Here is a 25,546-nt window from a genome sequence, read left to right as displayed (position 1 = left end):
TCTGAAATCCACTGAAGAAATAATATACATAGACATTAAAAATAAAAGCTTCTTCATATAAACAACTCAGTAAGAATTAAGAGAATGACATAACTGGAGATTATTTCTAGATTGTTATGCCTTCTGAAAATACATTTCTTTACTCACAATAAAATTTAATTTTTAATTGACAAGTAAAAATTGCATATATTTATTGTATAAAACATGATTTTGCAATATATGAATAAATTGTGGAATAGCCAAACTAAGTTAAATTTTGCAGATAGAAACAATCAAAGTTATCATTAGTATCTTGTTTTCAGTAGGAAAGAGGAAGAGAAATGTATATTTATACATACATGGGCAAATACACGCAAACCAGCAAAGGGTTTTTTAAAAAGGCTTCTAAGTGCTCTGTTAATCACAAAATTAATTAAGGGGCTTCCTCCATGACATGAGGGGAGAGAGGAAAAGGCAAAGCTTTCATTTGAGAGTGAGAGAGACTCCGAGGAATTATTGCATCGTTATCTAGGTGAACAAAATTCTGATATAATGAAATTTTGCAATATTAGTAGACAATGCATCCACTTACATGAGAATTCGGCCAGAGAAACAGAAACGGTTGGATATATATGTAAAGAGATTTATTGCAAAGAATTGGTTCACATTATTGTGGGGCTGGCTAGGGAAGTCTGCAATCTGTAGGGCAGGCCATCTGGACTGGAAATGCTCAGGCAGAAACTGAAACCCTAATTCTCTTCTAAGACTTTTCAACTAATTCAATTAAGGCCATCTATATTTTCCAGAATAATCTTCTTTAGATAAAGTCAACTTTAATTTTAGATGCTAATCACATCTACAAAATACTTTTAATGTAACACCTAGATTTGGATTTGATTGAATAACTTGGTACCATAACAGCCAAATTGACAACTCAAACTGACCATTACAATACTATTCTCCCCAGTACCGAAGGCAAAAAATCAAGCTGTTGTCCGTTTTGCCTGGTCTATGTATGCATTTTGTTTCTCAAAAGTAGTAATATGTGCTAAGGATATAAGAACTACTATTTGATCTATTGAAATTAGTTGTTACTAAATATATAGTTCCAGGCATTTAAGTAGATGCTTGAGTTTTCCTCACAAGCAAAGCAGACACAGTAGCTGTAATGATAGTGAGATGTAAAGATAGTTTGTGTAAATGTCTTCAATTAGTGTTTTCCCATCTTTCCATTTCTTTTCCATCCCTCTCTACTCATAGTCCTATTATGTGTGCATGTATGTATCAATATTATTTTTAATTACCTTTTAATTACCTTCACTATTGGAGTGAAAGCATGCTAGAAGTCTAAAGCTCCCCATAACTATCCTACACATCTACCACCTGAATTAATAAAAATAATTTTTTAAAATTGTTTAAATATTATTTTTATACAGTGTTCCCCTGTATCCCCAGTTTTTTTCCATACTTTTAGTTACTCAATCACAGTATGAAAATAATTGAATACAGTACAGTCAAATATTGAAAGAGAGAGATCAGCCTTATATAACTTTTATTATAGTATATTGTTATAATTGTTCTATTTATTATTATTATTGTTAATATCTTAGGGATCTAATTTATAAATTAAACTTTACCATTGGTGTGAGTTTATAGGAATAAATATAGTATTATAGGATTTAGTACTATCTGTGGTTTCAGGCATCCACTGAGGGTCTTAGAACATATCCTCCAAGGATAAACAAGTAGGACTACTATATACTTGAAATGATTTTTAAAGTCACTACTTTGTACCCAACCTTTACAGTTTTGGGAAATATCAAAATAAATGATAAACTATTTATGGAGGATAGCTAGACATTTGGAAGGATCCTCCAGAGATGGGCTCAGTGAGCACAGAGAAGCTCAGCCTATCAGGGAGACCTGGAGAAAACTAACCAGAATATAAAGTTTGAGCTGTGTTTTTGGAGAGACCTTTGCCAAATGGAGAACAGTGCACTAGCCTTAAAAGAAAATATTTATACCTCATTTTAGTGACCTCTGGAGAAGCTAGATCCTAAAAAAGAGACCAGTACATTTGTTGTTAACCACCCCCCATTTCTTGTTCTATCCCCTTTATCAACGAGAATGATACATGAATGGGAAAATATCGATATAAGGGAAATGAAGCCTACAATCATTGGACAGATTACACTTGCTTTTTAGTCTCCTAGATGTGCAAGATGATAAGAAAGCTTGGTTTTCCATTATTGGGTTCTCTTGTTAGATCATTCTGCAGGTAAAGCTGTTTATCTGGAGAGATGATGAGATCAATGAGAGAGGGCAGCAGCAGAAAGAAGAAAACATCTAGGAACGGATACCTTCCTACTGGGTTCAGAAGAATATGAACTCCAATGGATGCCCAGCTTTTTATGGGTAAGTGTTGTCAGCCTGCTTCAGCTATTTCCTTTCCATTATGTTGTGTGAAACTCAATTACTGATAAGAAGACAGACTTACTGAGTTTGAGTGGTTTGCCCAAGTCAGGGAGCTTGTGATTGCAGGTAAGTTGGCTCACTACTGGGGCTTCAGTGATGTTTTCATTATACCTCTAAGTCAATTAGCAGGGTAAGGTGTGAAACTAAGTTACTATGTTAGTAGTTTTTCCCGAGGATAGATAATAGCTGACTGTTTCTCATCATCAAAGCCAATATGTGCCCCGCACTAAAGTACTACTACACATCGTAATTACTTGAAAAGAGCTGTGCTGTCCATTAGTTTGCTAAAGAATAAAAATCTTTATTTTTAGTTCCCATTTTAATAAGATTTCTAGATTTTTTTAATATTAGGACATGTATCAATCTTTTCTGCATTTTGCAAAATTTGATATAAAATCATTAATCTACAATAAATGTATTGATAAATACATCTATAATAAATTTATTAAAACAAAGTTTTTTTGTACTTCATGCCTATTTTTATTTCACAACTGTATGTGTTGCCAAATTAATAACTTCTCATAATGATAACTCAGCTGATTTGTGTGGCTTTGTGTGATTTTTCATTACTTTCTAGACAAGCATTATTAGTATGAATATGATACTTTTTTATGTGGACATAATTTTCCATCAGTGGACCTATAATAAATATGTATATTCAGTTATCTCTGTGCAGTCATTCTTCCATACCCATTTCTCAGTTACCACTAGTGGTGGAAAATTAGAATTAAAGTTGTTTTATTCTTTCTTTTGTTTAAAAATCTATCAATATTAAAATGAAAGTATTGCAATTGTGAGAAAGAGGAGCCAGATTTCATATGTCTTTTGTGCTTCTCTTATGGGATTTTACATTCTCCTCACTCACTCCCTTGCCCTTTGTTCAGAGTAATTTATTCTGTGTTAGTAACCTTTTCAGGCCTCTCCAGTGCACAGAATGCCAAAATTACAAGATTATGTACAATGGGTTTATGCTGTGGATGTCTGTCCAACCGGGACTTAGCAAGCTGAAATTGTCAACTTGGACTTCAACCAATGGCCTAAAGTTAAAAGGTAAGTGAAATTTCAGCTGTGTAAGCATGTCTTCATTAAATCAATAGTGTTTTCCAAAAGACAATTATTTTTAGTCAAAAATACAATTTGGCTCCATTATCAGATGGTGTTAAAAAAAAAGTAAACAAAAGGAGTCTCAGCCAGATGCTAAGAGGCGGATTGTACTTTGGCACCTTTTCCACTTAGAGATGATCTTCATATGAAGTGGCATGTCATGTGACATCATGTCAGCATTTTCTCTGAGGGATTATACTTTAATCCCTAAATGATAATTAGTTGGATAGAAGCTTTAAAAGTATAGCATCTTGTAGGTTACTATCACCCCTTTTATTCTTGAGTGCTCTTTTGATCTGTTTGGACCTAAGAGAAAAATACTTCTTTCTTGACTATACTTAAGTTTGAAGTGCTACAAAGACATTTGAGGAATGTTTAAGTGAGTAGAGTGAGGAGAGCTTTATTGTTCATTTACCCACTGTGATTTGATTTGACATTGTGCTTAAAAACTGTATCTCTTAAATTTCCAGGAAATAGAAAATACATAAAATGTTCTGGCTTGTTAGGTGAACAACCACATTTTCAGTAATTCTATAATTTGCCATTTGAACATAGAGGCACAAACTAAATGTAGTCTGGGAACAATTTCAGAAGAAATAGTCTTTTTTTAGACCAAAATATGTACACAAAGCTTACTAGAACTCTAAGTGTATTCACTTTATTAAAATGGATTTTTAAACAATGTTAAACACATGTGTATTGGTTGTGAATATTAGGAGTCATTTAAAAATTAAGGTACACACATCTAAACATGAATAAAATCTAAAAACAAAATGTGGTTCAATTGACCCAATTTGCTGGTGGTTTCCTCTAAGGTTAGAATTTTTATATTCACATAAAACAACTACTGAATAATAAAATCTCTGAACTTACTATTTTATCTGTTATATATTCTTCGGGAAATTCGATTTGCAGCTGACATGAGCATGGGCTTTCATTTGGCAATTACTAGTTCAACAGACTGACTGTCTGACTAATTGATTCGCTGATTGATTTTTTTTTAAAGGAGGACTATTATGTTCCAGGATGTGAGTTAATTATTTTAAAGCAATCCTACCTTCCAAGAACTTACAGTTTATAAGGAAGATTTATGTAAACAAATATTTTTAGAATGTGATAAGTCTAATTAAAATAGATGTGGCACAAAGGGAGCAAAGAAGCCAGAGTATTTACTCTGGGCAGATAAAAGGGACTTCGCACAGGAGATGACTTTAAGCTGAGTCTTCAATGATGAATAAGAGGTTTAAGAAAAATCTATGTGCTGCACACACCAGATAAAATAACAACAGTAAATATATAAATAAAATGGTACAGAAGTTAACAGAAAATAAGGCTTATTTTCATTTTTCCCTTTCACTGAGCTCACTCTGAAGATGTAACTATTTACTAGTCTTGTCTTTAATTATTTCTCTACTGCCACATCTATTATTTTGATACATACATTATTATTCATTGATTCTGTCCCGCCCAGTATTACTAAACCAGGCCTTCTTTCCTCTTTGCTTACCTACTTCCTCATATTCTCTGTTTTGGCAGATATCACATTCTTTACATTTTCAAGATGGATAACATTTAAATTCCATTTTGTAACCATAATTAAGTCTCCTGTGTCTGGTCTATAGCTCATTCTAAAAGTTGAAAGTAAAACATAGAGACAGATTCCTCAGCACCCAGAGAGGAATGGGACCAGAAGCATGCCCCATGACTCATCAAAGAAGCGATAATAATCACATAGTGTAAAGAAGAGAAAAATCAATCAACCTGGGTTGGAACTAGCCAAACTCTTGTCTAGATCACAGCTCAAACCACGAACAGTCTTCAGACGCAGTAGGGAAGGTAAATGCGGGGAATTTAGGCATCCTGTGTCCTGCCATGGACTTGATAGTTTCTCTGAGCCTAGCAGGACTCCAGTCCCTCACAGGAAAATGTCTTACCCACAACTGTGCTGTCAAAAACCATGTGGAGTGGTCAGGTAAAATAAACCCTGAGCAACTCCTGCTACTATATTCGAGGATCTCAACCCTTGCTGGAGGCTGCCTTCTAGCCATCTTGGGAGGGAATGAGGCCTAAGGGCACACTCTGTTGTGGTAGACTCTTCCTGGCTGGAGATGACTGCCATGAGAACACCTGAGTCTGACTGCAACCTTTACATTCTGAAGGCAAACAGCCTGAGGTTAAGGTGGGGGAGTTGAGTGGGACTCATTGCCCTGGCAACTTTTCACTTCCAAGGTAAACTTGTGCAGCCTCTGCACAGTAGCATTGCTAAAGGCCTGGGACTCCCTCTTAATCCCCACAGGGGTAGCCAAGAGTGCACACAAGTGGATAGCTTCAGCTCTTTCCCTCACATTCCCCTCTAAGATTCAAAAGAGACAGAGAGCTTAAGTAATGCCCACAATCCTGCTCACCACCTAGGTTGGCAGGCTGTATTCCTTGGAACAATACAGGCCAATTAGAAAGCCCACAGCCACCATCACAGCTTGTTGTCTCTTGCAAGCATCACCTCCTGGGCAGAAGTCAACAGTGTTAGGCTCAGGGGGAAGCAGCACTTACCTTCTCCCATCTGCCCCTCCACCCACCGATCCCCTATGCACCCCTCCACCCCAAACCCACAACCGTATACCTCGCTTGAAGCTTCCTGGAACCTGCTGGCAGCTGCCGAGAAGGGCCAGACAGAGACTTTCCAGCCCATGCCAGATGCGACGCTTTGTCTCCCCGCTTCACTGCCGCCCCCAACACCCTTCCGAATACAGCACCTTAAAAACCCAAGCCTACGCCTCCTTGGGCATGACTCCCCTGGCCCATCTTTCTGGACCACGGGACCTCGCTTGGGAGTTTCTCCCCCAATAAATGCTTGGTTTATACCGGCCCTTTGTCCTGTGCCTCTTTCGGTATCTCCAAACGTTACAAACAACACATCCCATTACATCTGATATAATACTCAAACTTTTGGGAATGTCTGATCTCAGACCCCAACTAACGCCACTGTCTAAGTCACCCTGGCTACTCAGGACGCCTTGAACCAGTGCAAGTACCAAGCATAGGACCATCACAGTTGATTGGAAAATTCATCACACCAAGATTACAAATAACCAAGGGAACTCTACAGTGCCTAGTCAGCCCCTTGCTGATCTCAAACAAGAAGAAATAGTCGATCAAATGAGAAAGAACCAAGAAAATAATTCTGACAATATAAAAAACAGGTTCTTCAATGCCCTCAAAAGACTACATTAACTCTTTAGCAATAGATCCTAACCAAAATAGAATCTTTGAAATTCCAGAGATAGAATTCAAAAGGTTAATTACATAGTTGCTCAATGAGATTCATGAGAAAGCTGAAAATCAATGTAAATTAAAAAAAACTAGTCAGGATCTGAATAAAAAATTATTCAAAAAGATAGACAACTTACAAAAAAAGCTGAAATTCTGAATAAAAGAATTATTCAGGAAAGTATGAACTTCAGTGGAAAGTTTTTAGACCAAAACAAGTGGAAAAAAGGACCTCAGAACTTGAAAATAAGGCTTTTGAATTAACCTAAGCAGATGAAAATACAAAAAAAAGAATCAAGAGAATGGAACAAAGTATCCAAGAAATGTAGACTTATGTAAAATGTCCAAACCTAAGAATCATAGGTATTCCTGAGAAAGAAGAGAAAGCAACAGGTTTGGAAAAAAAATTATTTGAGGGAGTAATTGAGGATAATTCCCTGGCCTTGCCAGAGATTTAAATTTCCAGATACAAGAAGCTCTATAGACTCAAATAAAGGGGTAGGAAAAAATATTTCATACAAATGGAAACCAAAAACAAGGAGGAGTAGTCATTATCCTATCAGACAAAACAGATTGTAAATTAGCAGTTAAAAAAGTCATATTATATAATGATAAAGGGATCAATTCAACAAGAATTTTAAATATATTTGCACCTAATACCAGAGCTGTCTTTATGAAACAAATTCTTCTAGATCTAAACGAGAGAGAGAGAGAGAGCAATACAATAATAGTGGGAGACTTTAACTCTCTACTAACAGCAATAGACAGAGCATCAAGGCAGAAAATCAACAAAGAAACATTGGAATTAAACTGAACCCTAGAGCAAATGTAGCAGACACCTATAGAACACTTCATGCCAGAACTACAGATTATACATAAAACGTTCTCCAAGATAGATCATACGATTGGCCACAAATCAAGTCTCCATAAATTCAAAACAGTTGAAATTATATCAAGAACCTCCTCAAACTGGGCTCGGTGGCTCAGCCTATAATCCTGCGCTTTGGGAGGCTGAGGTGAGTGGATTGGCTGAGCCTGCGGGTTCGAGACCCACCTGGGCAACTTGACGAGACCTCATCTCTACAATAAATCAAAAAATTAGCCGGGCGTGGTAGTGCGTGCCTGTAGTTCCAGTTACCTGGAAGGCTGAGGCAGAAGGATCGCCAGAGCCCAGCAGGTCGAGGCTGCAGTGACCGGGAGCGGCCACTGCACTCCAGTCTGGGTGACAGAGTAAGACTCCAACTCAAAAAATAAAAAAGAACCTCCTCAGACCACAGTGGAATAAAATTAGAAATTAACTTAAAGAAGAACTCATGAAACCAAGCACAAAATACGTTAAATGATCTGCTCTTGAATGATCCTTTGGTCAACAATGAAATCAAGATGGAAATTTAATTTCTTAAAATGAATGACATTAATGAAACAAGTTAGCAAAGCTTCTGGGACACAGCTGAAGCTATGCTAGAAAAAAATATTTATGGTGCTTAAGGCCTACATTAATAAGACTGAAAAGTCCCATATTGACAACCTGACATCACATTTCAAGGAACCAGAAAAATATGAACAAACTAAACACAAAGCTAACAGAAGAAAACAAATAATGAAGATCAGAGCAGAACTAAATAAAATGGAAATAAAAAGAATACAAAGGGATCAATGAAACAAAAATTGGCTCTTTTAAAAGATAAAATTAACAGGCCACTAGCTAGATTAATTAAGAAATGAAGACAGAAGATTCAAATTAGTTCAATCAGAAGTGAAAATAGAGACATTACAACTGATATGATAGAAATACAAAAGATCATCTAAGATTGTTATGAGAACTACTATGCAAACAAACTAGACATTCTAGAGAAAATGAATAAATTCTTGGAAACAAACGCCCTCCCTTCAATCTTGAATCAGAAAGAAATAGAAACCTGAAAAAACTAATAATGAGTAGTGAAATTGAAACAGTAATTAAAATTTCTCAACAAAAAATAAAGGCCAAGACGGATGGACTCAGAGTCGAATTCTACCAGACTTTAAAAGAAGAACTGATACCAACTTTACTGAAGCTATCCTATAACATTGAGGAGGGAATTCTCTTTAATACATTCTATGAAGCCAGTATCACCCTGATATCAAAGCAAGAAAAAGACACAATAAGAAAAGAAAACCACAGACCAATATTCCTTGTGAACATAGACACAAAAATTCTCAACAAAATATTAGCAAACCAAATTCAACAGCACATTTAAAAAAATCTCAGGTTTTATCTCAGGAATGCACAAATCAATAAATGTGATCCACCAAATAAACAATTAAAAACAAAATTCATTTGATCATTTCAATAGACACAGTAAAAGCATTTGATAAAATCTAGTAACATTTCATAATTTAAAAAAACTCAGCAAAATAGGCATAGAAGGATTATTCCTCAAAATAATAAAAGCCATATACAACAAAGTCATAGCTAATGGAATCCTGAATAGAAAAAAGTTGAACACATTCCCCTTCAGAACTGGAACAAGGCAAGGATGCCCACTTTCACCACTCTTGTTCAACATAGTACTAAAAGTCCTAACCAGAGCAATCAGACAAGAGAAATAAATACATGAAATCCAAATTGGAAAAAAATTCAAACTATCTCTATAAGATGATATTACAATATTTTACCTAGAGAATTCTAAAGACTCTTCCAAAATATTTCTGGACTTATTAAATGTATTTGGTAAGGTTTCAAGATACAAGATCAACATATACAAATCAGTAGCACTGCGATATATCAGTGGTGATCAAGCTGAAAATCAAATCAAGAACTCAATTTCATTTACAATAGCAACCAAAAAGCTAAATTACCTAGAACTATATTTAGCCAAAAGAGTGAAAGAGTGCTACAGGAGAACTATAAAACATGATGAAATAAATTGTAAAGGACACAACTAATGGAGAAACGTCTTATACTAATTAATTGGAATAACCAACATTATTATTATTATTACTTTTTTTTTTGAGTTGGAGTCTCACTCTGTCGCCCAGACTGGAGTGCAGTGGCCGCTCCCGGCCTCTGCAGCCTCAACCTGCTGGGCTCTGGTGATCCTTCCACCTCAGCCTTCCAAGTAGCTGGAACTACAGGCGCGTGCTGTCACACCCAGCTAATTATGTATTTATTAATTGTAAAGATGAGGTCTCGCCAAGTTGCCCAGGCATTTCTTGAACACACGGGCTCAGGCAATCCACTCACCTCAGCCTCCCAAAGTGTGGGATTACAGGCTGAACCACTGAGCCTGGCTCAACATTATTAAAATGACCATAATATCCAAGGTAATCTACAGATTCAGTGCAATCCCTATCAAATTACCAATGTCATTTTTCACAGAGTTAGAAAAAAACCAATCCTAAAATTCATATGGAACCAAAAAAGAGCCAGAATAACCAAAGAAATCCTAAGCAAACATCACATTACCTGAATTCAAATTATACTACAAAGCTATACAACCAAAACAGCATGGTACAGGTACAAGAACCAACACGTGGACCAGTGAAACAGAATAGATAATCCAGAAACAAACCCAAATAACCTACAGCCAACTGACCTTTGACAGAGCAGGCAAAAATATACACTGAGGAAATTACACTCTATTCAACAAATGGTGCTGGCAAAATTAGATAGCTACATACAGGAAAATGAAAATCCTAATTTCTCACCATATGCAAAAATTAACTCAAGATGGAGTAAAGACTTAAATATCAAAACTGAAACCATAAAAATCCTAGAAGAAAACCTACAAAAAACTCTTTGGCACAATAACCTAGGCAAAGAATTTATGGCTAAAACCCTGAAAGTAAATGCAACAAAAAACAAAAATATGTTAAGTGGGACTTAATTAAACTAAAAATTTCTGCACAACAAAATGAGTAATCAACAGAACAAATATACAAACTACAGAAATGGAGAAGATATTTATTATATAAATTATACATCTGACAAATAACTCATATCTAGAATCTATAAGGAACTCAAACACATCAGCAAGAAAAAAGCAATGACCTCACTAAAATGTGAGCAAATGACATGAACAGACATTCACAAAAGAAAATATACAAATCACCAACAAACATGTGAAAATGCTCAACATCACCAGTCATCAGAAAAATGTAAATTAAAACCACAATGAGAAACCACCTTACACCAGTGAGAATGGCAATTATTAAAAAATCAAAAGACAATTGATACTGGCATGGATGCGGTGAAAAGGGAACACTTATACGCTGTTGGTGGGAGTGTAAATTATTAGTACAACTTCTATGAAAAGCAGTATGGAGATTTCTCAAAAAACTAAAAGTAGATGTACCACTTGATCCAGCAATCCCTTTACTAGGTATCTACCCAAAAGTACAGAAGTCCTTATATTAAAAAAAAAATCTGCACTTGCACATTCATCACCACACAATTCACATTTGCAAAGATGTGTAATCAACCTTTAAATGCCAATCAGCTGATCAGTGGATAACTAAAATGTGGTATGTATACACCATGGAATATTATTCGGCTGTCAAAAGAGTCTAATAATGTCTTTTATTTACTTATCTATCTATCTATCTATTTATTTTTATTTTAAAATTGTGGGGTACAATTCAGGATTAGGTATATAAGTGGTCATCATACAGGTAAAGTTTTGGTCTCCCTTGGGTCCCCACTTTGCCTGGTTTGAGATCAGGTACCCTTATTGATGTTATGTCCCTTCCTTCCTACCCCCAACATGGCAGTATCCTACTACTGCCAATCCCTTTCTTAAAGTATTGTGGTAAACTTTCAGGGTCTGCTTATAAGTAAGAACATGTGGTGCTCTGTTCTTTGTTTCTGTGATGGATCACTATGATAGACTCTAAATCCATCCAAGTTGCTGTAAAGTTTATATGTTTGTCCTTCTTTATGGCTACATAATATTCCATTGTGTATATGTACTACATTATTTTTATCCAGTCCAGTCTCAATAAACAGCACGGTTGGTTCGATGTTTTTGCTATTGTGAATAGTGCTGCAATAAACATGGGTGTGCAGGTATCTTTTTTGTAGAATGATTAGAGTTCTTCTGGGTATATTCCTAGTATGGGGATTGTTGGGTAATATGGAAGGTCAATTTGTAGTTCTTTCAGAAATTGCCACACTGTTTTCCAAAAAGGTTGCACTAGTTTGCGTTCACACCAGCAGTGTAGAAGCATCCCTTTTTCTCTGCATCCTCACCAACATCTGTTGTTTGTTTTTATTAGATGACCATTCTTACTGGAGTTAGGTAGTATCCCGATATGGTTTTGATTTGCATTTCTCTGATGATTAGTGAGGCTGAGCACTTTTTTATGTGTCTGTTGCCTGCCCATATATCTTCTTTTGGTAAGTGTCTATTCAAGTCTTTTGCCCCCTTTTAGTGGGGCTGCTTGCTTTTTTACTTTTTGGCACATTTGACTTCCTTGTAGATCCTGGATGTTAGGCCATTGTCAGATATACAGTTGGCAAATATTTCTTCCCATTCTGTGGGCTATCTCCCCACTTGCTTGATGATTTCTATTGCTTTTCAGAAGCTTTTCAGTTTGATATGGTACCACTTGTCTATCTTATCTTTTATGGCATGGGCTCTGGGGTTTTGATCAGGAATTGGTTGCCAGTCCCAATTTCCATAAGGGTGTCCCCTGCATTTTCTAAGGTTCCTATAATTTGAGGTTTTATGTTTAAGTCTTTGATCCATTTTGAGTTTATTCTTGTGTATGTTGATAGGGAGGGGTCCTGTTTCAATCCTCTGCATATGGTCACTTTTCCCAGAACCTTTTCCCAGTGGTGGTAGAGGCTTTGTCGAAGTTGAGTTGCTTGAGAAATTGAGGTTTTGTTTGTTGGAATCCCTGTCCTATTCCATTGGTCTATATACCTGTCTTGTGCCAATACCAGGCTGTTTTGAATATTGTAGACTTATCGTAAAGTTTGAAGTCTAGAAGTATGAAATCTCCTGCTTTGTTTCTTTTTCTGAGGTTTGTTTTGGCTATTCAATGTCATTTATGTTTCCATTTAAATCTGAGAAGAATGATGTTGGCAATTTAATGGATATTGCATTAAATCTATAGATTGCCCCTGGTAGGATGGACATCTTAAAAATGTTGATTCTTCCTATCCATGAGCATGGAATATTTTTCCATTTGTTTGTGTCTTCTTGGATTTCTTTGGACAGTGTTTTGTAGTTTCCATTGTAAATATATTTCACTTATCTGGTTAGGAAGATGCTGAGGTATTTCATTTTTTGCTTGGCTACTGTGAAATGTCTTTTGAAGCAACTTGAATAGAATTGGAGAACATCATGCTGCGTGAACTAACACAGGAACAGAAAATCAACCACTACATATTCTCACTTATAAGTGGGAGCTAAACTAAGGATCTGCAAAGGCATAGAGAATGGTATCAAGGACACTGGTGACTTGGAAGAGAAAGAATGGGGTGAATGGCAAAGAATAACTTATTGGGTACAATGTGCACAGACAGGAGTGGTGGGTATACTTAAAGCTCAGACTTATTTGCCACTTTACAGTGCAAAAACTAGGTGTACTCCCCAAAGCTATTGAAATAAGGAAATAAATTAATATATAATAAAAATTATAAGTCAATTAAGGACATTTATACTACTAAGGTTATATGAAATAGTGTTCACTTTAGCCTCTCTGTCTCCCTCTAAGGTGAAGAATGCCATCAACAAAGGCAAGTGGATATCCTTACATGCTATAAGTTGTTCAACATTGTGTCACATTTTGGGTTATTTCTAATATAAACTATGAAATTTCCTTTGGAGTTTCCTCTTCTTGCATTTCTAAATGCCTCTCATGTGTTGTGTTTTGGATTTTTTTAGAGAAAAATTTAAAAGTTTTTAATCCTATTACTAAAAAATTTCAGCACTATTTATTCTCTTTTGTAAGAAATGTATTAGATTTGCCTTAACATTTTCTTGGAAATTATTTTCAATGTTTTCATGTGGACTGATGATGACTTTTGGAACTTGCACAGCTATCAAGTTGAGATTTTTTTTTTTTTTTTACATTTTTTGAGTTAGTTTTATTGTTGGTCAACTCTTATTTGTTCTTATATTTTTTCCTGGAATACCTATCAAGTGAATATTTCAGAGAGGGTAATTAAAAGGCAAATAGCCTGAGTTTGTACATGTCTAAAACTGCTTTGCTTGTCCTTTACACTAATTCTTGGAGTTTAACATTTATATTAATTTGTGGTAGTAACAAATTATCAAACTTAGTATCCCAAAACAACATAAATTTATCATCTTACATTTCTGTAGATCAGGAGCCTAACGCAAGTCTTATCAAACGAAAATCAAGATATCAGCAGGACTGTGTTCTTTTGTGTGTGTGTTATGAGAAAAGAATTTCTTTTCTCTTCATTCAGATAGTTGTCAGAATTCAGTTTCTTGTGCTTATAGGATGAAGGTCCCCATTTTCTTGCTGATTGTAAACTGAGGGCTGTTCCCAGTTTCCAGAGGCTACTGCATTCCTTGGCTGATGGCCCCCTCTTCCTTCTTCAAAATCAACAATGATGGGCCTAATGCTCATGTCATATCTCTCTGGTCATTCTGTTGTTATATCTCTTTCTGACCCGTCCAGAAAAGACTCTAAAAACAAAAACAAAAACAAAAAACTGATGTTCACTTGGATATTCCAAGACAATCTCCACATCTTAAGTTCTATACCTTAATCACATCTGCAAAGTTTCTTTTCCTATGTAATGTAATATATTCACTAAGAGGGCATGTTTAGAGTAGCCATTATTCTGCTTAGATTCAAAAACATTTTTCCTGAGAAATGTATATGTACTACTCTTTCTTCTCCCACTGTCAAGTATTATTGATAAAATACTTTATGTATCAATTTTATTTTTATTTATCTGTTGGTAACTTCCTATCTCTCTGGAATATTTAGGAAATTATCTTCATCCCTGTAATTCTGACATTCGATGAGTCTAGTTGTCGTCTTTCTACAACTTCTGTTTGGCACTTGAAGACCGTAACAATGTAACTTCTCAGGTTTTTCTTTAGGTCAGGATAATTTTCTTCTAGTATTTTTTTTTTAGTAAGAAATCCCTATTCTACTTTTCATCTCCGCCATTAGGTCCATGTCTAAGACATTTAGTCAATGTTTATCTGAGAGATATAAGACTGGGCATAAACATTTGGCTGTCAAGAACATAAGAAAATCAAGACTGACATTAAAAAGGGAAGAATCCAAAGAAAGGAACCAAGGACATACTAATATAAGACTGAGGAGAGAAAAAGGACGGGCCAGTTGTGTTTTGTCGAATGGCAACATTAAGAGGGAAAGTATTTCTGGTGAAATTCTGTCCCCTAAAAGTTCCCACATATCTCCGTGAATTATAGAACTCTATTTAATTTAGAAAAATTGTAGAAGTTTTTCTGATATACTAAGAAAGATTTTCTAATGCTGCATAATTTGAAACTACATTGTAAATTACAAACTGCTGATAATATGATTGCTGTTATTTCAGAATGCTTTTATTCTTTCAATAAATACTTACACCAATATTTTTATGAGATTGAAATCAAGCCTCAATGATTTCAATACTTTTCTTTCTCCTTCATTTCTCTTGCCTTAAAATTTAATATATTGTATCTTAAATATTTACAGTATATTATTCCAATATGATTTACACTGAGGTAGCAGAAAAGGGATATTTGGAACAGAGATTCCAGTTTCAAAAGGAGAGAAATACATTTGGGATGGCTGTTGCTTTTTTTTAAATATTGAAAGAGAAAATATTATAATTAAAAGTATTTTTCTTTTATGTGTTATATGAGTATGGATAATCACAGAAGCTCTATGCAGCAGAGACATAATGAGCTTTTCAGTACTCTCCCTACAGAACAATGCTGGGCAGTTCCTATCATTTCAACACATGAATATTTTTACAACAGTGGTCCAAAATAAATACTTTTATCCAGAGTCAGTCTTCTTGTCCTGGTGATTACAATAGCAAGGTAGGGGAAAATAAATAGGGCTCGCTGTACAAACTAACAATGTAATGAAGATCTAAATTCGCTCATTATCCCTTGAAACAGCAGTTAGGAGGTACAGAGGGGATGGGATATTGCTATTCTTTTGCGTACTCTGCAAGGAGAAGGAAGCAATTTGAATAAAATATCTGACAAATAAACTGTTGAGAATTTGTCAGAAGTGTGTTGCTCGTCTCTCTCTGCAGGAAGTCTGTGAAGAGAGTTGGAGACCTGTAATGATGGGGAAGTCTTTGCTCCTGTCTTGGATACATTGAGCCCTAGGGGGTCTTGTCTGCTACCCTGTCTTTCTGCATCTGTGTCTGCACCATAAGGAACACTCCTGCTCCCTCCAGGCTAGTCAGTTGGCTTAAATCCTAAAAGACTTATCTAAAAGGGTTATTGAACATGTGGTAAAGTTTTCTATTTGGTTTGCATTTACTTTGCACCCAGATTTGGTGACCTGTGTAATTTATGCCTGAACCAATTATTTATTTTTAAGAATATTAATGGTCTGCACCCACCACAATGAACTAAAAAATATGAACCACCTCTTAGAAAGCTGTCTTTAAAGAGGACCACAAAAATGGCTTATTATTTTCAAGGCCACATTTTAAGTAAAAAAAAAAAAAAAAAAAAAAATCCACTTCTCAAATAGGCCACTCCATAATTTTAAATCTAATGGAACATATATATGTTAAAAGCTTGTCTTATTGTGATTTTTTGAAAGAAACAATGTAAATATTTAATTCAAAATAACTTTTTGAGGAATCATTTAAATTGATTTAAAATTACATTATGGTCTTAAGGTCACAAGCTTAAATGTCTACACAGTTAAACAACCCATAAGAAACTGAATCTGATAAAAATGGTGGTGGGGAGGTGGTAGTTACAAATGCATACAATAAAAATTGTATACCATACTATAAAAATCAACGGAACTTCTATCATTTTAAAATGGGCTGTGAATTATGAAGTTGGAATTTCTTTATAAAGAATAGTCATCCCGTTTCCCCAAGACTTGAAACTAATGTTTCCTTTTCAAAGCACATTAATAGTTTCTTAATATAATGAATCATGTTATAGACTGACCTCCATATTAATAAAGATAGTGGAAATAAAGATAGTGAAAATGACCTTGTCAGTAAAAAACTATTAAGGGAGTTTCTTCAATAATAGACTCTCTTTGTGATTTAAAAAATATATATATTTCCAGCTATCCAGTTGGCAATCTTTTTTGGTTGCAGACCAGTCACCAGAAAGGATTCAAGGCTTCTATTCTCACTTCTGTTTAGGAAAGATCTAATCTAAATAATTTTAGGGATGTCAGTCCTAGGGGCACGGTGTTCTTTCATATTCTCTGAAGTTCTATTGCTCTCCCCTGAAAGAAGACTCTTATCTTTCCAGTGAACAATTACTGAAGTGAAATTTATGGCTTCATATTCTCACTATGTCTAACTCCAGCTTCCCTTGGGATTTCTCCAACTCCAGTAGAAAAGCTTACTATTGTAACAGATATTCAGTGACCTGTGGAAACATCTGGCTTCTGCATCCTCTTCTCCCAATCTTAGCCTTTCCAGAACTTTCAAATTTTCTAAGGCTTGAGAATATTTGCTATTAAAATATCAAAAGAAGATATTTTCCCTAATCATCTGTTTTTCTGCAACAATAGAACTGAAATATATGTGTTATCCTCTAATGTTCTCCTATTCCTTTCAAGCAGGCCAGCTGAGTGTGTGAAACTTCAGGTTGAATCAGGGTGTCTCATACTTCTTCTACCTTCTCCAGAGTGATTTGCTGGATCTGGTTCCTGAATTTCCTTCCCATTACTTCAATTTTTATTACAAGATTAAAATCTGCTATTTAAAGCTAATAACTCATCCTAAAAATTCTCCTTTAGTTTTTTTTTTTCAAGACATAAACAAGTGTTCTCTGTTTGACTAGATATCTTTACTAACTCTGTGAAGGTAATCTAAATTAATTTTTAAAAAACTATATCCTCTGTAATAAGTTGGCAAACTGAAAAATTAAATCCAGTGATAAGTAGATGTAAAAAATAATAAAGACAGTAGCAGAAATCAATTAAATTAAAACCAAAAATAATAATTCTAACAAGCCTCCAGAAAGATTAACCAAGAAAAAAGAAGAGAGAAGATATAAAGTACAAATGCTAGGAATAAAATAATGGATATTATAAGACCCTACAGATATTAAACGGTTAATTAGAAAATATTACAGACAACTCAATGCCCATAAATATAACAATTTCAATAAAATAGATCAATTTCTCAAAGATATGTACTACCAAAGCTCACTAAAGAATAAATTGATAATCTGAGTAGTCATGTATCTATGGAAGAAATTTAAATCATAGCTACAAACCTTATAACAACAACAAAAAATTCCAGGCCTGTATGTTGAATTCTTTTATGAATTTTACTCAAAATTTAAACAAAAAACTACCAGTTTCTCACAATCTTATATGGAGAATAGAGGAAGGGACAATCCTCACATATTTTCTAAGACCAACATTACCTGACATGAAAATTAGATAAAAACAATACAAGAAAAGCAAACTATGAACCGATATACCTCAGGAGCATAAGCATATACAATACTCAAAATATACAATCAAAAGAGCAAATCAAACTCAGCGGTACTTAAAAAGAAAAAAAAAGTGTCATGGTCAAGGGGGTTTCATCCTGGAAATGCAAGGATGATTTAACATTCAGAAATCAATCACTGTCGTTATCATAGAAGAAAAACCACCTAGTCATCTCAATAGATATGATATAATTAAACATTTATCCATAGTAAAAATCTCTTAGCAAGAAGACATTGAAAGGAACTTTCTTAACTTGATAAAGGGCATCTACAAAGCCTATTGGTAACATTATACTTCATTTGAAGACTAAATACATTTTTCCTAAAACTTGGAGCAAACTGAGAATATTTGCTCTTACCACTTCAATTCATCATCATCCTTGGAGATCCAGCCAGTGCAATAAGACAGGAAAAAGTAATAAAAATGTAATATACCAAAACTGCAGAATGCATCAAAAGTGATCTTGGGTTGCATCTTGATATTGTATAAACATTCATGCCCCCCAAACTTTGTATGTTGAAATTCTTACCCATAAAGTGATGGTATTAGGAGTTGGGATTTGGGGATGTGGTTAGGTCATGTGGGTGGAACACTCATGAATGAGATTAGTACCTTTATAAAAGAGGCTTAAGAGAGACCTCTTGTCCTTTCTACCATGTGATATTAGAAACAAAACAACACTGTATGAAAGCAGGCCCTCATAAGACACCAAATTTATCAGCACCTTGATCTTGGACTTCACACCATTCAGAAGTATAAGGAATACGTTTCTGTTGTTTATAAGTCACCCAGTTTATGTTATTTTGTTATAGCAGTCCAAATGGACTAAGATACAACTACAGTCTTAATGTTTACATTAGAAAATAAAAGAGTAGAAATGAATGAGCAAGCATCTAATTTTAAAAGTCAGGGAATAAAACTACAAAACACACTAAATAAAGGAGAAAAAATAAAGAAGGTAAGGGAAAAATTATCAAAATATAAAGTAGATATACAAAGGAGAAGCTCAACAAAGCCAAATATAGCTTATGAATATAATTAATAATATTAACAAACTATTGGCAAGACTGAAAAGAACAAAAGAGAAAAGGCACAAATAAACAACAATAGATATTAAAAAGAGGGGGGACTGCACGTGCTACAGAAATTTTTTAAAAACAGAAGAATTTTTTTAAAAATTCTTTTCTAACACATTTTCAAACTATGAAGAAAGCTCTCTTGAGAAGCAACTGCATATTTAAATAATTTTATATCCACTTAAGTACCTGAATTCTTTTTTGTAAATATTAGACTTTACTTTATTATAGAGATGTAGGGTATAAGTGAGAATTAACTGCACAAGCAAGCTGCATGCTGGTGAAGTTTGGGCTTCTAACTGGCCCTCACTTCCCCTGGTTTGGGACTGGGTACCCTTTGTGATGTTACATACTCCACTCCTTTGCTCCCTTCCCTGGCAGTGCCCAGCGACTGCCAATCAATCCATATACTAATGTGATTAATGTTCAGGTGTCACTTATGAGTGAGAACATGTGATATTCAGTTTTGTGTTACTGTGGTAGAACACTTAGTATGATGGTTTTCAACTCCATCCAATTTTCTGAAAAGTCCATTATTTTGTTCTTCTTTCTAGCTGTGTAATACTCCATCATGTATATATACCACATTTTCTTTATTCAGTCCACTTTCAAGGGGCAGTAGGATAGGTTCCATGTTTTTGCTATTGTGAATAGTGCAGCAATAAACATGCACGTGCAGGTGTCTTTTTTTGCAGAATTATTTATATCCCTTTGGGTATATTCCCAGGAGAGGAATTGCTGGATTATATGGAAAGTCAATTTTTGTTCTTTTAGGAATCACACACTGCTTTCCATAGAGGTTCAGTTAGCTTGCACCCCCATCAACAGTGTAAAGTGCTCCCTTTTTTCCCCACCTATGCCAGCATTTATCGCTTTTTGATTTATTGAATGATGGCTATCCTTACTGCAGTTAGGTGGTATCTCATTATAGTTTCAATTTGCATTTCTCTGATGATTAATGAGGTTGAGAATTTTTTTCATGTATCTATTGGCTGCTTGTATATCTTCTTTTGAAAACTGTCTGTTCATGTCCTTTGCCCACTTTTTAATGTTTCTTTTTTCTTTCACTTCATTTGAGTTCCTAATAGATCCTGAATGTTAGGCCTTTGTCAGATATATAATTTGCAAATATTTTTTCCCATTTTGTAAGTTGTTTCTTTTTCAGTTTGATGAAGTCCCACTTGTTTATTTTAGTTTTATGGCTTTGCTTTTGGAGACTTGATCAAGAACTTGTTGCCTACTCCAATGTGCATAAGGGTGTTTCCTAAGTTTTCATCTAAGATTCTTATAGTTTAGGGTTTTATGTTTGGGTCTTTGATCCATTCAGAGATGTTTTTTGTATATGGTGATAGGTAGGGGTTCAGTTTTATTCTTCTGCATGTGGTCAGTCAATTTTCCCGGCTCTGCTTGCTAAATATGGTCTCCTTTTCCAAAGGTTTGTTACTGGTGGCTTTGTTGGAGATGAGTTGGTTGAGAAACTAAATTTTTGCTTCTAGAATCTGTCCTGTTTCAGTGGTCTATATGCCTATTCTTGTACTAATACCAGGATGTTTTGGTTACTGTAACCTTATAGTACAGTTTAAAGTCTGGAAATATGATCTCTCCTTCTTTGTTCCTTTTGCTGAGGATTGTTTTGGCTATTCATGCTCTGTTTTGGTTCCATTTGAATTTCTGTATTGTCATTTCCCAGTCTCAGAAAAATGATGTTGGTGATTTGATGGATATTGCATTGAGTATGTAGATTGCCTTGGATAGGATGAACATCTTGACAATATTGTTTCTTCTGATCCATGAGCATGGAATGTTTTTCCATTTGTTTGTGTCATCCTTGGTTTTTTTGAGCAGCACTTTGTAGTTCTCATTGTAAAGAACTTTCATGTCTCTGGTTAGGTGAATACCAAGGTATTTCATTTTTGTGTGTGGCTATTGTGAATGTTGTTGTACTTTTTATTTGGTTTTCTGCCTACTTGTTGCTGATATATAGAAATGCAACTGTCTTTTGCACATTGATTTTGTACCCTGAGACTTTACCAAAGTCAATTATCAGTGCAAGAAGGTATTTTACAGACTCACTACAGGTTTCACAATATAGAATCATATTGTCCACAAATAGGGATAGCTTAACTTCCTCTTTTCTTATTTGGATACACCTGATTTCCTTCTCTTGCTTGTCTGCTCTGTCTAGAACTTCCAGTACCATGTTGAACAGAAAGGGTGAGGATGAGCATCCTTGTCTTGTTCCCATTATTAGGCAATTTGCTTCCAACTTCTGCCTATTGAGCAAAATGTTGACTGTGGATTAATCATAGATGGCTTTTACTGTTGTGAGAAGTGTTCTTACTATATGCCTAGGTATATCATAATTTTTAATCAAGAAGAGATGCTGGATTTTGTCAAATGTTTTTTCTGTACCTAATGGTATAATAATGTGATTCTTGAGTTTACATCTGTTGATGTACTGAATTACATTTATGGTCTTTTAAAAAAATTTTTATTTTAAAGATGTGGGGTACAATTCAGGGTTAAGTATACAAATGTTCACTGTGCAGGTACCCTTGTTGATGAGGTATTCCCCTCCCCCCAGTAGAATCCCACTACTGACAATCCCTTTCTTATAGTATTATAATAATTGTTCAAGGTCCATATGTGAGTAAGAACATGTAATACTTAGCTTCTTGTTTCTGTAATAGATCACTCAGTATTTTTTTAAAATGTGGTATATATAACAATGGAATATTACACAGTCATAAAGAAGGACAAAATTATGAACTTCACAGCACCTTGGATGGACTTAGACTCTATAACATTTATGGTCTTGAGAATATTAAACCATCCCTGCATCCCAGGAATGAAACCCATCCGTTATGGTGGATGACCCTTGAGACATGTTCTTAAATCCAAATGGCTTGAATCTTGTTTAGAATTATTGAGCCTATGTTCATCAAGGAGATTGGCCTGTAATTCTCTTTCCTTGTTGTGTCTTTGCCAGCTTTGGATATCAGTATGGTGTTGGCTTCACAAAATAAGTTGGTGAGAATTCTTTCTTAATTTCCTGGAATACTTTTAAGAAGATTGGCATCAGCTCCTCCTTGTATGCATTGTATAATTCAGCTGAGAAGCCATCTGGTCTGGGGCTTTTTTTGGTGGAGTGATTTCTTATGCATGAGTTGATTTCCTGTATTGTCACTGGTCTGCTTAGAGTTTCAATTTCTTCTTGTTTCAACCTTGGGATATGTAAGAAAGTCCTCCATTTCCTTTAGGTTTCCTGGTTTATTTGCATACAGGTTTTTATAGTAATCTCTGTAAGTCTTTTGAATTCCTATGGTGTCATTTATGACTGCCTTTTGTGTTTCTTATTGTGTTTATTGTCTTTCCCTTTTCTTTTAGTCAGTCTAGCCAGGAGATCATCAATCTTCTTTATTCTTGTAGAGAACCAGCTATTGGTCTTGTTGATCCTATGATATTTTTCTCTTCTATATTCTGCAATTGTGATCTGGATTCTTTTTCTGTAGATAGGATTTAGGTGATCTTGTCTTTCCAGTTCCCTTAGGTGTGATGTTTGGCTATCTATTTGTCATCTTTCATTTTTTTTAAATGTGTGTGTGCAATGCTATGAATTAACAATGTTTTCATGGCATATCAGAGTTCTGATATGTCTTTGTTTTTGTTTATTTTAAGTAGTATTTTTATTTCTGTCTTGATTCCTGGGTTGATCCAGAAGTTGTTGAGCAGCATGTTGTTTAGTGTTCATGTCTTTGTGCGTCTTGGGGAAATCTTGTTGGTGACTATATTTATTTTTATTCCACTGTGATCTGAGAAGATGCATGGTATTATTTTGGTCTTTTGAAATTTGTTTGCACTTAATTTATGTCTGAGAATGTGCTGACAAGTAGAATGTATACTCTGTAGATGTTAGGTGAAGTGTTGTATAGATGTATATTAGATCTTTTGATCAAGTGTCAAGTTAAGGTTCCAGATCTTCTTGTTGGTTTTTGCCTTGATGATCTGTCTAAAACTGATAGTGGCGTGTTTATGATTATGAATCCAATTATGATTGTTTAAGAGTGAATGTTTTCTCTTAGATTACTTTGTAGTTGTTTTTATAAAAACTGGTACTCCTGTGTGGGAGGCATATATGTTTAGGTTGAATATTTCTTGGTGGTAGATTGAATCTTTTACCAAATTAGGGTCCTTCTATGTCCTTTTAAACTTTTGATGGTTTTAAGACTGTCTGATATCAGAATAGCTAGAAATGCCCTCTTCTATTTTCCATTCACCTGAAAGAACATTTTCCAGCTTCCAGCTTTGAGCCTGTGAGTATTCTTTGCAGTGAGACGAGTTTCCTGGAGACAGTAGACTGCTTATACAGTTTGCCACTCTGTCTTTTCAATGGAACATTTAGTCCATTCAGGTTAGTGTGATTATTGAAATGTGAGAGTTTATCCCTGTCATAGAGCTTTTAGGGGATTGCTTTGTTTCCTTTTTACTTTTGCATGTATATGTATGTGTATTTTTACTTTTGTGAGTGCTCTGTATGCTAAGTTAACTCTGGACTTGCTTATACTTTTGTGATGAGTATGACCATTTTATTTCTTTTTTTTAAATTTTCTATTTTCCTGTGTTCAATGCCTTCTTAAATATTGCCTGAAGAGTTGGTCAGGAGGTGCCATATTTTCCTAGGGACTGGATGTTTGGGAATGATTTTAGTTATCCTTCACTATTGAAGCTTAGCTTGGCAGGGTAGGAAATTCTTGACTGGGATTTCTTATCTTTAAGAATGTCCCTTATTACTTGTACTGTTTCTGCAGTTAAGTCTAGAGCAATTTTGATGGGCTTTCCCCGGAAGGTAGTCTGACCTTTCTCTCTTGCTGCTTTTAGGGTTTTTTCTTTCATGCTTATTTTGTGAAGGTATATTACTATGTGCCTTAGTCATTGTCTTCTCATGTGCTATTTTGTGGGGATTCTTTGGATCTCTTGTGCTTGGATGATCATCTCTCTGACAAGATGTGGGAAGTTTTCTTGAATGACCTCATGGAATGTTTGTTCCATGGTATTTTCCATTTCCATTTCTGTTTCAGAATATCAATCAGATGTATGAATAGATTTGGCTACTTGACATAGTCCCACATCTCTTGGAGTCTTAGATCCTTCTTTTCATGCTTGTGTTCTATGTTTTGACAGACTGGGCTAATTCCATATTGTGATCTTCAGGCTCTGAGATCCTTTCCCCTGCCTGGTTAACCCTGCTACCTATGCTTATTAGTGTGTTCTTAATTTCCAGGATAACGTTTTTCATTTCCATTATTTCTTAGTGAGTTGTTTTTTTTGTTTTTTCTTTTGGAAATTGATCACCTCCGTTTTTACTTCCTGTACAATTTCAGTGAGCTCTGCTTCTAGTTTCTCTTGGTTATTGTACTCTTTTGCCATCCAATCTCTGATTTCTGCAGATGGCATACGGAGCAGAGCTTTCTGGGAGGTTTCCTTTGTGCTCGGATGACTGATTTTTCAGTTATTGTTGCTTTAGGACTCTGAAGGTTGCCTGTATGTTTTTGTTGAGTTTTCCTCATTTGTGACAGGTTGCTTTTAGTTCTCTATAATCTCTCTTTTGATTTAAAACTCTGAAGCTGCCAGGCTCGGTGGCTCAGTCTGTAATCCCATGCCTTTAGGAGGCTGAGGTGAGTGGATTGTGAGCCCGCGGGTTTGAGACCCGCCTGAGCAGCGAGACCTCATCTCTACAATAAATCAAAAAATCAGCCGGGCGTGGTAGCACATGCCTGTAATTCCAGTGACTCAGAAGGCTGAGGCGGAAGGATAGCTGGAGCCCAGCAGGCAAGGCTGCGGTGGCCAGGAGGGGCACTGCACTCCAGTCTGGGTGAAAGAGTGAGACTCCAACTCAAAACAAACAAACAAACAAACAACACCAACAGCAAAAACTCTGAAGCTATTCAATTACACTCTGTTCCAGTGTTCTTTCTGTGGTTCAATATATGTCCCTCAGTGATGGG

Source organism: Carlito syrichta, unplaced genomic scaffold (assembly GCF_000164805.1).
Source record: "Carlito syrichta isolate Samal-C Ts95f unplaced genomic scaffold, Tarsius_syrichta-2.0.1 Scaffold305660, whole genome shotgun sequence".
NCBI classification, from domain to species: Eukaryota; Metazoa; Chordata; class Mammalia; order Primates; family Tarsiidae; genus Carlito; species Carlito syrichta.
Note: the sequence above shows the minus strand (reverse complement) of the source record.